At 34.8% G+C, this 13,019-nt stretch overlaps 1 protein-coding gene and 1 pseudogene across 9 annotated transcripts in view; both read right to left on the minus strand.

Moving 5' to 3' along the window:
* Window positions 1-13,019, minus strand: part of RALYL (RALY RNA binding protein like) — a 698,485-nt gene that overhangs the window by 379,584 nt on the left and 305,882 nt on the right. The gene's annotated exons all lie outside the window — the stretch shown is intronic.
* LOC123927676 lies at window positions 6,936-7,062 on the minus strand (annotated as a pseudogene).

The following is a 13,019-nucleotide window of genomic DNA, read 5'->3' on the forward strand; positions in this document are numbered from 1 at the left end:
AAAAACGTTTGCATAAAACTTCTTAGATGTATAATTATAGAAAAGGAAAAAGTTGAACCAAAATAAACAAATTTATTTAATCATCTTTTTTTGGACAAAATAAACCAAAAGAATGTCCCCACAAAAGTCTGAATTTGTTCTTCAGAAAACCATCCACAATTTAGGAAGACATAACATATCTACCAGGGCAGTGACAGACAGTTCTTCAGTAGGATTCATAAAAACTATTCATAAAAACTATTTTGTGAAAAATCTTCAGATGTCCATTTGCCATGAGGAAATCAAGTATATGTGGTGATATCTCTATCACTCATAAACATCATTATTATAATGAATACTCAATTCTTAAATCTCAAACCACTTCCTACCATAAGTCAAAGGTAGCTTTTTCAAAGTAAGTATTTTACAGAATGTGTACACACAAAAAGAAATATACACATATGAAGGGAAAAAAAAGTAATTCTAACCTGAAGATAATTACTGTTAAAATTTTGGTGTATTTTCTTTGCCATTGCTTTCCAGTACTTAGAAGAAAGAGAGTTGTAAATTAGAAAAAATTTCATCATAATCTATACACCTAGTGCCACTGCTTATTACTTCAGTACTCATTTTATTATGCTATTATAAACCATCTTATTGGATATAACTTACACGATCACATACTAATAAGCTATACCATGATTTTCTTCATTCTCTTGATGAGCATTTAGCTTGTTTCTAATTTTTTTCAGATCACAAAAGTATCTCAGATGAACAATGACAAATTTAGTGAGGATAAATTCCAAATGCTAAAATTCTTCGTCAAACAGGAAAGAAAAAACCTCTACTTTAGTTATCAATCCTCAGATATTTTCTAGAAAGTTTAGACACCTTTTCATTTCCATCTGTATTGGATGTTTTAAGACACTCAAAGTATTTTTGATGCTTTCCATCACCTCCCTAAGTACCATATTCAAAATATTTTCTGATTCATTAGGTTGAGTAGGAAGAATGGGCAAACAGACCATAAACTCAATAAGAGAGGGATATTCTGATCTCTGAAATGAAGTAAATGAAGTTTATGACCTTAGCTAGACTGGCACTAGTAACAGACACAGCATAATTCTGTTGTAGTCAGAAAAAAGTAAATTAGTGTTTGGAGATTCCTAGGCATATCACCAAAGTCATTATTATTTAAAAAAATAAAAATTATTCTGATTTCCTTTGCTAAATGCAGACTTATTAAGTCTACATATTATGTTTTAATATATTAATGTTACATAGTATGTGTTCAATGTTTATTAAAAATTTAACTGTTGATTATAAAGAAATTAAAAACACTATTAAAATATTTGAACTTTCAGAAGTCCTTCTATCTCAATATTGCAATTTGGTTACTACAACTATGAATAACATTCAGAGCAGAAGTGAAATTTCCTACTCATTAAGTTTTGCAAACATATTAATTAGAGTCACATCAACGTATTTTTTATAAATCTTTTTTTAAATTATGTACCTCAGACAATGACTGTAATATTTTGGCAATAGCACACTATAAGAACCAAGAAATCCAGTTGCCATTTTCCTTCTTAACTACAGTTTGTGTGTAAAAAGAGTAAAGACATAAAATATTTTGCTTTTAATAAGGACTTGCTGGTAATAAAGGTGATATGATAAATTTCATAGAAAATTAATATGAGATATTTTAGGAAGAAAAATGGTTTAAAATGCCACTTAGTGGGATATAGAAAGATTTTTAAAATTAGGTAAATGATAATATTGCATTCCACATTCAGGGCAGAACATAAAAATTTAATGAAATTATTGTAAGCAATAGAAAAAATAAAATTATTATAAAAATACAAATGGCATTAATTAATTAGCAAACAATGTTAGTTAAAATATCTTAGTAGCAGTGATTATCTTTGAATAGACCCACTAACTACAAAGAAATAAGTGTTTTTAATCTGGAGACTAAGATTAAGTAGTTGACAGGAGAGCAAAAACTACTAAGTAAACACATATAGGTATAAATAATGTAATAACTATAGTTACAAAAAGGTAATCATTTTGCATTGGTTATTCTAACTATAAATTGGAAATCAATGGATATTAGTGAGTCAACATTTCAAACATAGTTAAGAACTTGAAATATTAATTAACTTCGGTGTTACACTGAATTAAAATTATTTTGGAAAATATAAATTAATAAATGAGTCAAATTTTGTAAACAAGGAGTAATGTTTAAGTGTTAAGCCATCTCTCATGACGCATTTAAAAAGGTGTGGAAGATCCAACCACTATTTGGCAGAGGGTTATTATGGTCTAAAGAAACCATCACCTTGGTTCATGAGAGAGAGGTCAGACACAACCCTGTGTAAATCATGACCAATCTGAAAGAACACTGGTTAGGTCAGGCCTATGATCAAGAATAAAGTAAGAAACAGATAATCAGTCAATTCCTTTTTTTCTTCATGCATTAGTGAACTCGGGCTGCTATAATAAAATACCAGAGCCTGGGTAGTTTAAACAGCAGACATTTATTTTTCACACTTCTAAAGGCTAAAAGTTCAAAATCAAAGTGCAAACTGATTCAGTTCTTGGTAGGAGATTTCCTCCTCCTCACTCTGTCTTCACATAGTAGAGAGAAAAGCTCTGGCCTCTCTTCCTCTTCTTAAAAGGATACTGACCGCATCAGGAGGACCATACCTTCATGACCCCACCTAAACCGAATTACTCCCCTAAAATCCTATCTTCATATTATGGGTTTATTATGAGTTTGGGATTCACCATATGAATTTAGAGGGGACATAATTTAGTCCTTAGAAATTCACATCACCCAAGGATTAAAAACTTATTTGCGTTTGGAGTTTTCCGAAAATGAAATAAACTTTCTATGAAGCATTAGAGAGATTGTGACTGGTGTTACATCTATTATATCAGAGATCATGTAAGCATTGTCTATTTGATCACCAAATTCAATGTATAGGATTCCACTGTGATTTTTACAAGTAAGGAACATTATCAACTTTAAATTAAAAAAAAAAAAGATTCAAAGAGATTAAACCATATGGTGATTTAACTCAAAAGTATTCACTTCATGGAGTTATCCTGAAGTATACTCATGTTCTCTAGAATATGAAAAAATTGGTATCAATCTAGGAAATTTATTGCATATGATGTTCTCAAAAGCTTTCTCCTCTGCAAAACAGATCCTTCAGTCACACAAGTTGTCTAAGAACAAGACTGTAATGCTATTTCCAAGAAAACTCCACTGGTTAACATGACCTAGGCAGAAGACTGTTTTGAGTAATACAGAGAAGTTGAATCAAGAATAATTAGGCACTTTCTACTACTTGACTAGGGAAAAGAAATCAATCAGGGATAGTAGGTTTTGTGATATAAGGCATATACAGTACTAACTGCTATCTTACCCATTATTTGGCAGAAGGCTGTGAACCATGAGGCAGTTACCTTGGTTTCTGACTGGTCAACCGCATCCATGTAGAAACCAAGACCAATATGACAAGACCCCTTAGTGCTCTAGGCCATGCAGTCAGAAAAAAGTACAAAACAAGTAATCGGTGTCTCTTCATTCTTCGTCACATAACCTTTCTTTTTAAAAGTCTATTGTAAACATTGCTAAAACAGTTGCTATTTAAGAGATAAAGCCTCTGCCTTCGGCTCAGGTCATGATCCCAGAGTCCTGGGATCGAGCCCCGCATCCGGCTGTCTGCTCCGTGGAGAGCCTGCCTCCTCCTCTGTCTCTCTGCCTGCCTCTCTGCCTACTTGTAATCTCTGTCTGTCAAATAAATAAATAAAATCTTTAAAAAAAAAAGATTTTGAATTTTCAAAGATGGTCTACAAATCATTAAAACTATTTCAAAAGTAGTTATGCAAAACTTATTTTATATTTAACAAGCATTTAGTACTTAGTACTTATTATATAACTGCCATTGGTTTAAGGGCTTATTAAATATTCACTCATTTAGAATAGTTAGGAGAGGGTTCTACCTTTTTCCTTCATTTCCTCTGGTATCTGGAGTATTTCCAGAAAAGTGTTTCAACTTACCTAAGGAAGACACCAATTTGGGTTTAATATTGAGAAGCCTCATCACCACTGTAACCATACAGGTTATGCAGAAAGGAATAGCCACAAACTGCTAAGGTTTAGTCTGTGATTTATATTAAGAATTATATTAAGGATGCTAGGTAACACCATATCTTAAGAATGCCCAGAGATGATTCTGGTAAATTTTTCCTCAGAATTTGTTAGCTCCACCAATTTACTGGCTCCAATTAGAATTTCCCTGAAATAATATAAAATAGAGCAAAATGCATTAAACTTTGTATTCTGCTTCTTCTGCAAGTCACACGGTAATGAATACTATAGTATAGTTCACATTAATACAATTTAAAAATGTAAATATGGACATTCAAACCAAAAGCATCAGAATATTCACTTCTAATTGATGCATTACATGAGGCCAGCAATGGAGAAATAGAAGATTGTTCTTGTGTATTCACTAGAATAAAACTATGCTCTGTTCCCCATATTCCTCCACTGAATAAAACATCTTTCTCCATTTTTAAACTCTCAGGTCACTTAAAGCTAAATTGCAGGAGATAAACACTGTCATGCCCACAGGAGAAATTCACTCACTCCTAGTTAACAAGTCCTTTCCACTCTTGTCCTCTTTGTTCAAACTGTCAATCATGACAGTTCCCTCAGGAGTTAAATTCGGACCACTAAGTGATTTCATGTAGGCTACTAAACTGCCCGCAGAGATGAACAACTTTCAATCATTATTGATGTGGCTTTGGAAGACCGGTCCTAGAGTAAAAGGTTTTAAATCCCACAACCAACCCTCTGGCATTTCTGGGCTCTCCTGAAATATAAATAAATGCCCTACAGTAGGTGCAACGGTGAATTGCCCTCCACGAAATTGAATATTTGGGTTGTATTAAGTAGCAAAAAAAATGATATAGTGAAAATGCCTACTGTATGTTTAGAGCAGATAAACTTCCTGTTTACAAATTCCTTAAACTCAGCACCTCTGAATGACAGCATCTAGCTATCCAGGTATTGCAAATAACTGCTTTAGAGCATAATTTCTCTTTGGTGGAACAAATACTGTCCCCATTGCTGCAATAGTCTATGACAGGACATAAAATGTTCCAATTCTTCCCTGCCCTCAGCTACACAAGGCAGAATCTCCGTAAAATATTAGAAAATCCCAGAAAATGTAGAAATTAAGAATTATGGATGCCCTTTTCTGAATAGAAGCTAAAGGTTACTAATAATTACCACCTATTTGTAAGCTTAGTAAAAGATTTGTTAAGACCTTATGCCACAAATGATAGTAAGGAGAGAGTATGAGATAGGAATGAGATAATTATGCCACTAAGTGTCTTAATTCACTAGACATCTGTAGTCTCCACATAGACTTTCTACTAGTTTTTTTTTCTTACTAAGTTTTAATATTAGCATAACTAGTATAAATTATCAGACTTGGGGAGGAAAACTACCTTCATTTTTAAGAATGTTGTTGTTGGATTTATACATACTAGGATCACTAATATTTATCAAACTAGTACTGTACTGTATTGTACAAATTATCTACAATATTTTTTAAAGCTGATTAAGAGCACATTTTCCACGATGAACACTGAATAATGTATAGAATTGTTGAGTCACTGTATTGTACACCTGAAACAATATAACACTGTATGTTAACTACACTAGAGTTAAAAAAAAAAAAAGGATTTTTCAAAGTTTACCTTGTGATTGGGTTTCAGCCCATGGAAAATATAACCAGCTTTCCTCTTTCTAGATGAGTAACTAAGCAGATAAGTAATCTCTGGGATGCTCAGTTTTCTATCAGATAACTTCTCTGGAGCTGCATTTGGACTCTGATTTCTAAAGCTTTCCACCAGGTCTTTCCCAAATTGCTTCTCCGGGGACCTCTGGAGATATAACACAGCTTCTGATAATATTCTATCTGAGATCACTGTAATTATAAGTTAACACGTTTTCTCAAAAGAGGTTGTGAATCAACATACTGAAGAGGTTTTAATTAATAAGTGACACATCAGAGCCTTGGTTGATATTTATCTCATACTCATGGAGCAATTGAGATTCTATAGGTACCTTGCCTTTGGTATTATGATCTAGTCCTTGTGTATAATGGCATGTACATAATAAGGACCTGGTATCATATAAGTTCAGGCATCTCGGTCTATTCACGGACTTTCAGAAATGACTTTCATGTTTCATCCATCTTCTCTTTCAGTCCTTGATATTGCAAATGAAACTCACAATAGCTTGCAGAGGAGCTGGGAAGAGTATGTGGATCTAAACTTCATCTATATTGTACATGTCATGTGCTCAGGTAACAATATTCAGTGCTGGAAATGCTCTTTTTCAACATTTGTTAGACATTTTTGAGATACTGCTATAATTTTTATAATTTCTGCTCTAAATAATGAGATCATCTGTGGAGGTAATATTCTGGGAAGGGCGGACTCTAGAAATTGGCCAGTTCTACACAGACTGCTGCATTTATACAGAAATATGATCTACTGGGCTCTTATTAGCTTCCATGTTGAGGAGACAGAAATTAATATTCATTGCACACACACACTGATACCAATGGTTTATAATTTACAAAGGTCTATACTAAACCAACATGACGAGATGTAGCCAGAGCAGCTCTATGTCTCTTAGAACAACAGGAAAATTGGATCTGCAGCTGGAGAGAACCCCACCCTGGAGAAGGAGATAATGTACAGTCAGATATCCTCCTGGGGATGGACCCAGGGAAGCTTATACCTGAAAAGTAGAGGATGGTGCTGGGTCTCCTCTTTATACAGTCTTTGTCTTGCCCTTAAAGTCTTTTATCCTTTCTTCACATTAAAGAGACCCTTAACCTTGGTTTGACATGAATTTTGGTACAATAGAGTGGTCACTGAAGGCTTTCAAATTTCACATACACATTTTTCTCAGAACGTTATTATTTAAAGTATTTCAAACTGATAAAAACAGATACTACACTTGATCTTAGCCAAAAGGCCCTGAGAGATCATGTAGGTCCAAAATATAAGCAACAAAATAGCTTCTTTGGGCTGTTTCATTTAAGATATTTAAATCTCTGGTCAATGAGTTACACAAAACTTTGCAAGCAGAGAGAAAATCATTCATTTGATTTTATAGATAATTTTAGTGAGAAATATGTAGAAACAAAGTGAAATGCATATGTCCTATATCTGTCCTTTCATGCAGCTCTTACTAAGTTAAATGCAGAGATGATGTATATTATGCATTATATGTATATGTATATACGTGTATGTATATATATACATATATATACATATGCACACATTTTCACACCTTTTTTTAGATTGTTATTTATTTATTTAACAGACAGAGATCACAAGTAAGCAGAGAGGCAGGCAGAGAGAGAGGAAGAAGCAGACTGCCTGCCGAGCAGGGAGCCCAATGCGGGGCTCGATCCCAAGACACTGAGATCATGACATGAGCTGAAGGCAGAGGCTTAACCCACTGAGCCACCCAGGTGCCCCACATTTTCACTTTTATATAGTTTAGCTCAGGGTTTTGAACACATCAGGTGCTTAACTCTCATTGAGTTCACTTTTAAATTTGCAAATGAAAATTTAAAAATGAAGGAATGGTGGATAAATGTCTACTATTCTTTTTGCTTCTTAAGGATATTATTAGTTTGATTTACATATACACATCTACATCAACTCTATTACTCCAACTTCCCAACCAGGCAAATAACAATTTGATTTTTTTTTATAATTTTGAGATAATTTTATAAGACAATACTAATGGTAAATCCATTGCTTTCAATGACTCCATGATTAATTTTATTGAGAGTCAAAATTCCTGACAGAAGAAGCCAGAGATTCTGTGGGAGGAGCGTATCTGACAGATTAACATCTGTAAAAGGCTCTGTCATATCTTCATATCTCATGAGCAAGAAGTGTGTTTTTTCACTCTTGTGTCAACTGAAAGTTTATTCCATCCTGGCACATATATATTCCATCTCTGTATGGTTACATAGTGTACAATCACTATATTATATATATATATGTATGTATTTGCAAATATATATTCATAACTTTTGACATGACCCACCACCTAAGTCAAATAGAAGAGCCTATGTATATTAAATATATATGTAAACCAAACAGGTTGAAATACACACTAGAAGGGATTATCATATTTCTGCAAAGAAGAAGCACAATTTTGAGAATCAGAGTTATGTAAGAAATACTTTTGACCACTGTTGTTGATGGTATGTATTGTTATGCAGCCTCACAATTTTTGTGAAGTTTTGAAAGGAATACATGCTCACTACTGAATTAAGGAACATGCAATCCATATTTGGAATGGACCTCATTATTTTAAAATGGTGTATAAAGACATTCCTCTCTACAAAAACATTTTAGCATCCATGAAACATGACAGATTCAAACAGGAAAGAAGAGCTATTTAAAAAATTGGATGGGGAGTGGTTGTCTCCATTGTATCAAGAAAAAGCTTGTATTTTACTGAAGTATAGTCAGAAATAAAAGCTATCACTATGTAGCTATTGTTTAGCTGATAGCTATGTAGTTTATTCGGTAAAATAAAACTGAATATCGCTTAGGGTCATAAAAACAAACAGTAATGACCTCAGCTTTGCAAAGATTTATACAGAAAAACACAGATATTATAACTACATAAGTAGGTTTTATAGGCTTGAAGAGTCCAGAGGCCAAACTGTTTTTTAAAAGAGTGCTGATACGTTTCTTACCCACTGCATATTCAGCAGGCATTATTTGTAGTGTTATCTGATTATCTCTAAGTTCCCATAAAACACTTTACATCTAACAGCCGCTTTTAGAGGACCATCTGCTAGAACTCTAAGCGCTCTCCAGTGTAATTCCTCATTTATAATGAAACTAACAAAGGCAAAACCCTGGCTCTTCCTGGGGTGACCCACGTCTGTAGGGTCCACACACCACACAAAGTCTGCTAAGAATTTGGGCTGAGGGAACCTAATGCCGACCCTGGAGACAAAACAGATGTATACTCTAAAATTTCAAAAACACTGGAGATCCAACAAAATGTAACATTCAAAAGACGTTAACTCTTTAATAGTTCTTATGACGCTTTAATGATAGCAAGTTCCGAAGTATGTTATTATTTTTAGAAGTACAGCATTCCCTTATTTGTAAAGCCGAAGTGAGTCAGAAAATCATGCGAGCGTCACACACTGGTATTTCTTACCTTCAAAGAAGGAGTTTATGTTAGATAACTTTTCATGAATATGAATTTTTCCATATTTTATATTTTATGAGAGACAAGGAGTATATATTATAGTGATTATCAACAAGAAAGTTATAGAATAGATGCATAATTTAATAGATATAATTTAATATAATAAAGTTACAGAATAGATGCATAATTTAAAAATAAAGCATTGAAACTTTATTTCAATGTAACAAGAGATTATATTTCCTGATATCAGATCTCAAAGAAGAATGTTCAGAAAATGTCCCCACGTCATGAGTTTGTTCATAGTAGAGAACAAACCTCAGTGAGAATCAGCAGCCACATCTCCCACAGACCCCCACCATTTGTTAAATACTGTCTTCTGGCTGGTAGGTTAGTTCACTAAAAGACAATGAAGAACTAATCCTTATTACCTGTAGTCATTATGCACATTTTAAACACAAAATAGCAATATTTCAACAATGTCAGGGCTTACATATGTGTTGCTGTGCACATGTAGACAGTGTCCTAAGACAGGGAAGACAATTTAATCTAAGTTGGGTGGGTTGGTCAGAAGTTATAATTCTAAGCAGAGAAATGACATGGAGAGCCTGGGTTCAAAGCTAAAGTAAATGAAAAATCAGAAGTAAGAAAATCTTTTAGACGCCTGAAAACTAAGAAGGAAAAAGAAAGAGTAGCAAAGTAAGAAACAAGACAAAACAAAAAACAAGTAAGAGAATGCTCAAGATTTTTTGGTGGACTGGATCCTGCTGGTTATCTGTTGGGTTATTAACAGCTGCCCTTGGTGGCTCCCACATTTGTCAAATGCTTTCCTAGATGGTTCATAAGTTATCACTGAATTAAAAAAATACAGCAAACAAGGTAGTATTATCCACATTCTACAGACTGACACAATTACACGCACAGAAGCTAACTTGTCCAAGGGGACATAACTATGAAAGAGTGGAGTCCAGATTCAGACCAATGACTGTCCCGTTCCATTCCATCATGCTATTATTTCTTATACCATTCACAACACATTTCAACATTTCGATACTGGAGGACTAGACAAGGAATCAGAGCAATTCAAATCTAAGGCCATTCCTTCTCATTCTGAGAAGATCCTCTCCTTTGAAGCACTAACATCACGTTGAAGCAATCACACTGAAGCACTAACATGATCCATACATCCACATACAGTGATTCATACATCTACACATCAAAGGATGTGCCCATCCAGGCAGATAACCCCACACCTCTAAACTTTTGCATATACTGCATTGTATTGTTTTTTAAAAATTTGTCTTTCTGCAACCAAACACCTTTTATGACATAATATACATGTAATTAACATGATATGTATTTTTTCCACAAGTAAGGCAAGCAAATGTATAAGTATAAAAATATTTTTATAATCCCCAATTTAGTTATTTAAGAAATATAATTGTTATCATGTTCGTTTACATGTTCATGGATATTTATCTTACTTAAAAAAATCTGGTTATAAGTAATCCTTAAATTCTATAAAATATATCTACTTCAGTTGAAAAGATCTGTCAGAACCCTTTGTTTACTTTTTTTTTTTAAGGTTTTTGTTTATTTGACAGAGAGAGAGAGAAGGAAAGCACAAGCAGAGGGAGCAGCACGCAGAGGAAGAGGAAGAAGCAGAGAAGGAGACTCCCCGCTGAGCAGGCAGGGTTCCTCACCCCCCCAACTTCCACCCCACCCCCTCTCACCTCCCCCCAACCGCCACCACCACCATGTGAGGCTTGATTCCAGGACCCTGAGATCATGACTTGATCTGAAGGCAGACCTTTAACCCACTGAGCCCCTTTATTATGATGATTTTTATAATGCATCATCAGTCCGTTATAATAGGAGTAGCAGTAGTCTAAGAATCATGATTTAAAGCAAAACGCTTAATTTTATTGGATTCTTGATTTCTTACTAGTAGCGTAGAATGGGTTATACTTTTTTTTTTAATATTTTATTTATTTGACAGAGAGAAATCACAAGTAGGCAGAGAGGCAGGCAGGGAGAGAGGAGGAAGCAGGCTCCCTGCGGAGCAGAGAGCCCGATTCGGGGCTCGATCCAGGACCCTGGGATCATGACCTGAGCCGAAGGCAGAGGCTTAATCCACTGAGCCACCCAGGCGCCCCTGGGTTATACTTTTTATGAGATTAAATCCAGGGGTGCCTGAGTGGCTCAGTCAGTTAAGCGTCTGCTTTCAGCACAGGTCGTGATCCCAGGGTCCTAGGATCAAACCCCACATCAGGTTCCCTGCTCAGCAGGGAGCCTGATTCTCCCTCTCACACTTCCCTTGCTTTGCTTGTGCTCCCTCTCTCGCTGTCTCTCTCTCTCTGTACAATAAATAAATAAAATCTTTAAGAAAAAAAACACATTCACAAGGCAAACTGAAAAATTCAGCTTAAAAAAATACAGATTATTTGTACAGTACTTAACATATAGTACTGTTTTAATAAATGTTAAATCAGCTTGTCCAACCACAGTTCCTTTCAAGATTTTGTATTTAAATTGTTTTGTATTTATCAGCAATTCAAAGCTCACAAAAATGCTTAACTATTATTATCTCAGTGATTGTTATAATAACTGTGACAGAGATGGGACTGGTACTATTGATGTCATTAACACAGAAAGCAGCTCAGGCTAAAATATTCAGTGATAATGATCATATAGCTATATGGTTGAATCTCAGGCGCACCAACGCCTACTTCAGCTCTTATATTCTCCAACATTCCTTCTCTTTGTGATACATACTAGTACAAACCACTGGGTTAACTCAATTGTTATTTTAGTGAGGGTCTCAAGCACAAGGAAAAATGTTTAACCTTGCTCATGAATTTAGAGGATCTTATTTTCTTCTCAAGGTGTGTGAACATGGTATTAAAATTCTATTCTGAAGGATAATAATCTTTAAAAATAGTGTTTCTGAAGTACCATAAGACCTCTTCATGTGTCTAACAAGCCTTCCTTTTTTTTCGGAATCATTTCCCTTTACAATGATAGCAACAAGAGCACATTGACTCTAATGCATCAAGTTAACAAGTGTTTATTTAAATTCTTTGACATGCAGTCTTAGAAATGCCAGTCATTAATCTACTGCCAGGTATCAACTGGTGAAATATGTCCTTAATTTTCCTTCAGAGAGGATTAGCTTTGTACACAAGGCCTGCCAGAGCAAAAACCTCTTTTAGCTAAATGCAAAATACACCGTCATCAAGACCTAACGAACACCCTGTGAGATACACATTCAAACAAAGTGCTTTTAACTCTCTACAATAGTCTCTAAAGTCATTGGTTAGAGCTCACCTCTATGAACATAGGGTAAGACACCTTCTTTGCGTCAAACACACACTGCCCTGCCCTTGGAGGGTAAAATAAACTTCCGTAAGCTGTGAAGTCACTCAAACTGACCTCCTGTGTCACAGAGCAACAAAAGCGGCAAACACCCTATATGCTTAATGAGACTGGACAATCCATACTTGATGGCAAATTAACAGACTTTGTACTTCCGCAGACCTTTTATTTCCTTCTAATTCCAAGATCCTAACCAGATGCCACAGCCTGAATTTCAGACTGGAAGCCTATTAGTTGATCTCACCCAACCACAATTTCTGCATATCGGTTCACTATAGAACTGCATATGTGCAGATTACATAATTGGACTTTGGTATCCCATAATTAAATAATTACTTTTTGAACAAAATGGATCATTAATGGACCAATGATGCCTGTG

The sequence above is a fragment of the Meles meles genome, chromosome 1, assembly GCF_922984935.1.
Source record: "Meles meles chromosome 1, mMelMel3.1 paternal haplotype, whole genome shotgun sequence".
Classification (NCBI taxonomy): domain Eukaryota; kingdom Metazoa; phylum Chordata; class Mammalia; order Carnivora; family Mustelidae; genus Meles; species Meles meles.